Raw genomic sequence first — 7370 nt, 5'->3', positions numbered from 1 at the left:
GCCACTTAGATGGGAAACCTGGATTGGTATTTCCAGACTTGGCCATTGCAGGCATTTGATGAGTAAGCCAGCAGGTAGGTGTTCTGTTTATATCTCTTTCTGCCTTCCAAAATACAAGGCACACACACACACACGCATATATATAAGTTTAAAATTTTTATTGGAAAGGTAATATACAGAGAGGAGGAGGAGAGAGAGAGAGATCTTCCGTTTGATGATACACTTGTCAAGCAAGCGCAACAGCCGATGCTATGCCAATCTGAAGCCAGGAGCCTTTTCCAGGTCTCCCACACCAGTGCAGGGTCCCAAGGCTTTGGGCCGTCCTTGTCTACTTTCCCAGGCCACAAGCAGGAAGCTGGGTGGGAAGCAGGGCTGCCAGGATTAGAACTGGTGCCCATATGGAATCCCAGAACATTCAAGGCGAGGACTTTAGCCACTAGGCTACCATGCCAGGCCTCAAGGTATATTTTTTAACAGTCAGTAAATATTTCTGGTGCTACAAAAAAAAAAATTAATGCCAATTTCCATGATTACAGAAACAAAATTATTGAATATCTGCTTGTAATTCTTCAGTGTCTCTGAAATCAATGAACTGTTTCTGAAAACCTGTGCTTAACTAGAACCACCATATCGAATGAAACAGCTTTTCTCAAACTTTTCAGACAGTTTTAAAATAATTTTGTTTTGATTTGTTTGAAATACATAGATACACTTAGTTCTTGCTTGCTTGTTCATAATGGGTGAAATACCAAGGGTTGGGAAAGGCCAAAGCAAAGACCCCAGATCCCAGGCTGGGTTTCCCACACACGTGTTGGAGTTGTCACCTTGTGCTGTCCAGAGTATGGGATCAAGTGCAGAGCCAGCCCTCGGACTCAGGCACATGCATATGGGCTGCAGGCCTGCCAAGCAGTGTCTGAATCCCTGTGCCAACATGCCCACCACCATCTTGGACACTTATAAGAAACCAAGTCACACAAAAAAAGACTTCAGAAATAGGAAAAGGCAGAATTGTGGGTCAAATATGTAGCATTTTATTTTCTGCTAGGATAGCTGATTTAAACCATACTTATATATGAATAAGGATTAATTTTTATATATTCTTAGAGCTTTTAATTTGGACACATTAGGTATTTATATCTGTTTTCCCCTTGGTGTATGAAATATGTTTTATGAAGTCTGTTGGTTTGAGTTTGGCTTTGAGGATGGTTGTTAGTTACATTTACCTTTTAGCCAAAAATCAGGAATGCAGCAGTTAGGTAATAGTTACTATTGGAAAGCAACTTCGGCTTCTTAACTTAGTTTATCTCTTATTTTCCAGATATCAATTTTGGCACCATTGCTGTTCCCCTCAAAAAAAAAAAGGTGAGAACTGACTAAATTCGAGGGAATAAGAGAAGGGACTGAGGCTGGAAGAAGAAAGTCAGTGTCTGCCCCGAGCAGGGTGCATGACAGTAGCTCAGTTTTGTAGAGGAAAATAAATGCAACATGCAGTGATGCCTTCGGCATAAAACCATCAGTGTTGCTGGGAGTTTACAGGGATATTGGACAGTTGTTTTTGCTATCAATAGAAATGTCTTCATTGTAATTTGTGGCCTGCATGCTTATAAATTAAGGTGTGTTGAGTTGTCAAATAGTGAACTTTTCTTGCTTGTAAGAAAGAATTTAAGCCAACATAGAATGCAGTATTCCCCAAAAAGTAACCTGGGTTTTGTGCCATAAGACTTGAGGCAAAGGTTACATAAACTGGGATAACTAGGTTAGAGAGGTTAGTAGGCTTTTGCCTGGAAAACCAATTAGAGGATAAGTCTTGACTTAGCAAGGAAAAGGGAGACATTATAGCTTCTTGCAGTAAAATAGTGGAAATTGACTTTTTGAAAGTTAAATGTGGCAATACCACATAGAGAAGTTTCTGAGATAGTCTTGTGACTATTGTAATAGCCTATACATAAAAACAACCTGAACAGAATAGCGGCATTGGAGTGAAGGTGGAAGAACAAAAGTGATTCTTAAAAAAAAAAAATTGGAAGGGAAATATGTTGGGTCCAATTTTGTAATACTGCATTTATGGTGATACTGAGCCATTCAGTTTGCATGTCTTGGTTAAAGGTTGCTGGATGTTCTGAACAGGAATTATATATCAGTCAGTCCGTAGAGATAATTTTGAGTTACTAATATAAAGTTGATAGTAGTAGACATGCTGACTTAATTTCTTCTTTTAGAACCAAGGATCCTGTTGTTGCTTTTTTTGTAAACCTATTTATGTAAATAAGCTATTTGATTAAAACATAATCTTAAATATTGCCAGTATTGAGTTTTTGAAAGTCTCCCTTTTTCCCCTTATTGTCAAATCCTTATTTTTGCCTGGTAAGAAAATCTCCTCATGTACTTGCTTTTTACTATGAGAATAAGTGATTAAAAATGTTAATATTCTTGAACCTTACCATCTCTTTTAAGAAAATGAATGTCTTTCCCAGTATTAAACTGAGAGAACTGAATTGAGAACTTAAAGTCAAAATAATTGAGTCAAAACTTTATAAAGTTGACATGCCTTTAATTTCTCAAATGGAAAGGCCAATAATTGAATTGGGGGAAGTGTGCTGGTCTCTAGTTTCAAGAAATGGTACAGCACAAAGACCTGGCAGTCTGGCTGAAGAGCTGTAATAATAAACAGAAATTTGAAAACCAGGAAGAAAAGTTTTCCAAGAGTGCAACGGTAGCATTTCAAAGATTTAACAAGAAATTCCGGAAGTTGGCCAAAAATAGGTTTAGATCATTGAGATTCCTTGTTTGAATACTTGTTTCTGATGGAGAAACAGCCTTAGCAGGAATATAAGGTTCTGTCAAAGGTCTTATTCTTTTTAGCATCTTACATTGTTTTCAGTTTGAAGAAACTACTAGCCAAAAAAAAAAAGGGGGGGGGGAATTAAGCACTGCTTGAATAATGGTGCTGCTTAAATTGTAGAAGTTTTCTAAATTGACCATTTCAACACTTTAAAAAAGTCTGATGAATGCAAATATTTGTATTTTCCAGGAGTGAAACCTTGTTTTGTTTCTATTTTGTTTCTATTTACAAGTCAAAGTAACTTTCTGTTTGCCTAATCATAAGTTACCATAATCAAGATACATTTTTAAATTTTGCCATGTTGCATTTTGTTAATAGGTACAGAAACTTAAAATGTTAATCTGAATTTCCAAAACAGCCTTTGTACATTTTGGTGAATACATCTTCTGGATGTATCAAGATCTTTTGGACTGTTTACCATCATCATCTTTGAGCCGCTTGATTAATCCAAGTCCAGTGAATGTATAACCTCCAATTGGTTAATGGTGAACAGGAAACATTATTCTGTTTTCTATCCTAGCTACGTCTAACTTATATTCTGGGCTCCTGACTTTTCATGATTCCTAAATTATGGAGGTAAGTAAAAATTTATTATCAGCTATAGTCATCACTAGGAACTTGTATTCTCAATGATTCTCTAATTGCTAAGCACTCTTGTGATTGTATATATTCTAGTTTGGGCTGGGCTAGTTTAGTATGCTTAAACATGTAATTTTGTATAACTTTCAGTGAGTATTTCTGTATATCTGTATCTTCATCTAATTTCTGTGTGGCATGATCCAAGTAAATTTCAACTAGAAAGTACCCTGGATTTTTTGTTATCATTATAGTTTCTGTCATCTGTAAGTTAAATGAATGTTTACAGGCTTTCCCTCATTCATCTTGGAATCTACCTTATATTTCGCTATTCCAAAATTATATTCACATATATATAATGTCTCAGATGCTTCAGTCTAGCTCAGCTGAGTCTACTAGGTGCGTAGGACCGTGTGGGAATATGAAGACCACTATCAAGAACTGATGAAATCTCATACACGTGGCCAGACTTAGTTGGGGCTTCTAAGAGTAAAATAAAACGATCTGAGTTCCTACTTGGGAATCTAAAGAAATTCAAGTACTGTCCTAAAGTGTTAACAAATTGATAAAAAAAAAAAATAAAATGCGCTGGTATTTGGTACATTTTACCCAATTGATAAGGTAAAAAGCCATTTGCTTTCATGATTCCTGGACTGAGGTATTAACTGGAGTGACACCTGAGGCAACACTGCTCATCTAAAAACACAGATCCACTGGATAAGTCTTACTAAATGCATTTTAGTTTGGGACACAAAGTCTTATTTTTACTTTGCTGTATGTTTTGCAGCGTTTTAAATTCTGTGTTATGCTTAATGTTTATTTCCCATTTTCACCCCTGTACAGGTTAAGCCTACTAAAAGATTTTTTTTTCTGTTGAATTTCTCATAGTTTCAGTAAATACTAAGGCATTTTAGATGATGAGCTTTCTTTCAAGCCGTATATTACCCTTTTTTATTGGAAAGGTAGATATATATAGAGAGAAGGAGAGACAGGAAGAAAGAAATTCCATTTGCTGGTTTACTCCCCAAGTGGCTGCAATGGCCAGAGCTGAGCCAATCCAAAGCCAGGAGCCAGGAGCTTCTCCCAGGTATCATATGTAGGTGCAGTCTCAAGACATCCGGTGATCCTCTACTGTTCTCCCAGGCCACAAGCAGGGATCTGGATGGGAAGTGGAGCAGTGGGATATGAACTGGCTTGCATATGGGATCCCGTGGATACAGAGTGAGGATTTATCCACTAGGCTATCACACTGGACCCAATGAGTTTTTAAGTAAAGTTTGTGTACAGCATTTCATTTCCAATAGGTCCAACAGAAGTGCTAATACTTCCTGAGGTGTAGTTCTGTAGCAAAGCTAGCAGATAACTGTCTTTACTAAGTTGTTGGTGATTCAGAAACCTAAGTAGTTCTAGGAATTGTTTGCATCTCTTTGTTAAGATATTGGTTGAAACTACTAAGTTCAGTGTGGCAATGTACATTCCCATGGGTTCTTTGGCTCCATGGAGCTAACAGAACTTCTAAATCTTTTTGAAAATGTCCTCTTACTAGCTTCTGTATTAGTAACTTTAGTGTTACAATCCAGTTCCCCAACATACAGGAAAAACATAATAAAGAGGGTTAGAAAGTTCTTAGGAATTCTAATTCATACCAGTTGTTGATCTTGTTTCATGGCTTCTCATTTATGGAAACGTATAGTGATGGAATACTGGGGTCTACCATTCTAGATGTGGGGTTGCAATGCAACATGCATTCCTACTTCCAAAAGATGGACTCCCAATGAAACTGTTGGATGTGTAGACAATGGGATGCCAACTGTCTGACGCTGTCTGTACCAGCAATGTCTTGGCACACTTAAATAAGAGACTGATGGAATTATGACTTCTTATGAAGGACTATACTATTGTAGCAACATGGGGAAAATCTGTCGGGGGGTGGGAGTTTGGGAGGAATCCCAAATAAAATTAAATTTAAAAAAAGTTCTTAGGAAGTCTTGTAATATCCAGCACAGTCTCATGCTATGCTTCTCTAGTAATGTGATTATTTCCATCCTTTATGATAAAGAATCAACAGGGCTTGGCACAATAGCTTAGTGGCTAAAGTCCTCGCCTTGCACGCACCAGGATCACATATGGGCACCAGTTCTAATCCCGGCAGCCCTGCTTCCCATCCAGCTCCCTGCTTGTGGCTTGGGAAAGCAGTCGAGGACGGCCCAATGCCTTGGGACCCTGCACCTGCATGGGAGACCTGGAAAGAGGCTCCTGGCTCCTGGCTTTGGATTGGCTCAGCTCTGGCCATGTGGTCACTTGGGGAGTGAATCAGCAGACACAAGATCTTCCTCTCTGTCTCTCTTCCTCTCTGAATATATGACTTTATAAAAAAAAAAAGTAAATCTTTAAAAAAAAAAAAGAGGGATCAACAGAAAAGCTCATAGAGCAAAGCTGAGGTTTATCAGATGCAAACATTTTTAATTACCTCAACACTGCATCTCTCAAACTGTTTTCCCTTGACCATTTTATACTAGTTCTGGCTCCTGATTTTAGATATATTTTAAAAGTAGCATAAAGTAGTTCTGATTTTACCATGAACCAAGAAATATTTGCAATTATGATTTTTATATTAAATGCCAAAATAAAATTCAACACTAGAGCTCCTTGTAATGACGACGCAGAGAAAACTTGCAGTCACTTACAGAAATGCAAGAGAAAGCAAAAGAAACCTTAACAGAAGTGGGAGAATGTAGTAGGCCCAACTATTGATGATACCATTAAGACTGACAAATCTTAACATACCACTATGATGTTTAGTGACAGATGTTTAGAATTTGTTAGAAAAACGTTTTCCATGTGGCTGGACAAGATAAGCTTATGCCATCTTTTTTTTTTTTTCTCCAGATTGTATTTAATTTGAAAGGCAGAGTTACAGAAGGAGTGTTAAGAGGGAGAGGTCACAAATCAGAGCTGTTCCAGGCCAAACCCAGGAGCTCAGAGCTGATTCCAGTTCTTTTACATGGGTACAGGGGCCCAAGCATTTGGGCTATCTTCTGCTGTTCCAGGTACATTAGCAGAGAGCTGGACTGGAATTGGAACAGCTGGGACTTGAGCTAGCACCCTATGGGATGCTGGCACTAAAGGGAGCAGCTTAACTTGCTGCACCATTGTGTCTGCCCCCCACTTCCTTATCATTTAAAGTAAAACTTGCAAATGTATTCCACCAAAAAGTTAAGTGAAGTCCATATAAAAATGTTGGATTCTTTTTAGAAAGATTTATTTTTATTGGAAAAGCAGATTTACAGAGGACACAGATAAAGATCCCCCATCTGTTGTTTATTCCCCAATTGGCTACAACAGCCAGAGCTAAGCCAATCTGAAGCCAGAAACCAGGAGCTTTCTCTGGGTCTCCCATGCGGGTGCAGGGTCCCAAGGTTTTTGGCCATCCTCTACTAGGAATTTGGATGGGAAGCAGGGCAGACAGGACATGAACTAGAGACCATATGCGATCCTGGCACTTGCCTGGTGAGGATTTAGCCATTGAGCCGGGTCCCCGGAGTTCTTTTTTTAAAGCAGGCACAAGAATTTGTTTGCCTATGGTGCATCCAACCCATTGTTTTAAAAGTCCCATTGCCTTGGCATCCCAGCTAAGTATCCCATTCTTACTTTGGAGTGAACACAGAGTTTTACTGAGGTAATACTCACAGATGTTTTTCCAAATGAGATCATCTATGAAATATTTACTAAAATGAGAAGATCTCTGAAACCATCCTTTCCCTAATAGATTTTATATAAGTTTGGTGGTCTGTCTCCTAAAATCCTTTGTTCTGACTTGAGAAATTCTTTGAAAGGCTTCAATTATTTTCACTTAAGCCCACTGTCAGTGTTATGAATGATATTTGTGGAATGCTGTGTAGAGGGGCAGAAAAATAAAGCAATTTGCTTCTATGCCAAAGAAAGGAGGGGA

Source organism: Ochotona curzoniae, unplaced genomic scaffold (assembly GCF_017591425.1).
Source record: "Ochotona curzoniae isolate NIBS_2020 unplaced genomic scaffold, NIBS_Ocur_1.0 contig_64, whole genome shotgun sequence".
NCBI classification, from domain to species: domain Eukaryota; kingdom Metazoa; phylum Chordata; class Mammalia; order Lagomorpha; family Ochotonidae; genus Ochotona; species Ochotona curzoniae.
Note: the sequence above shows the minus strand (reverse complement) of the source record.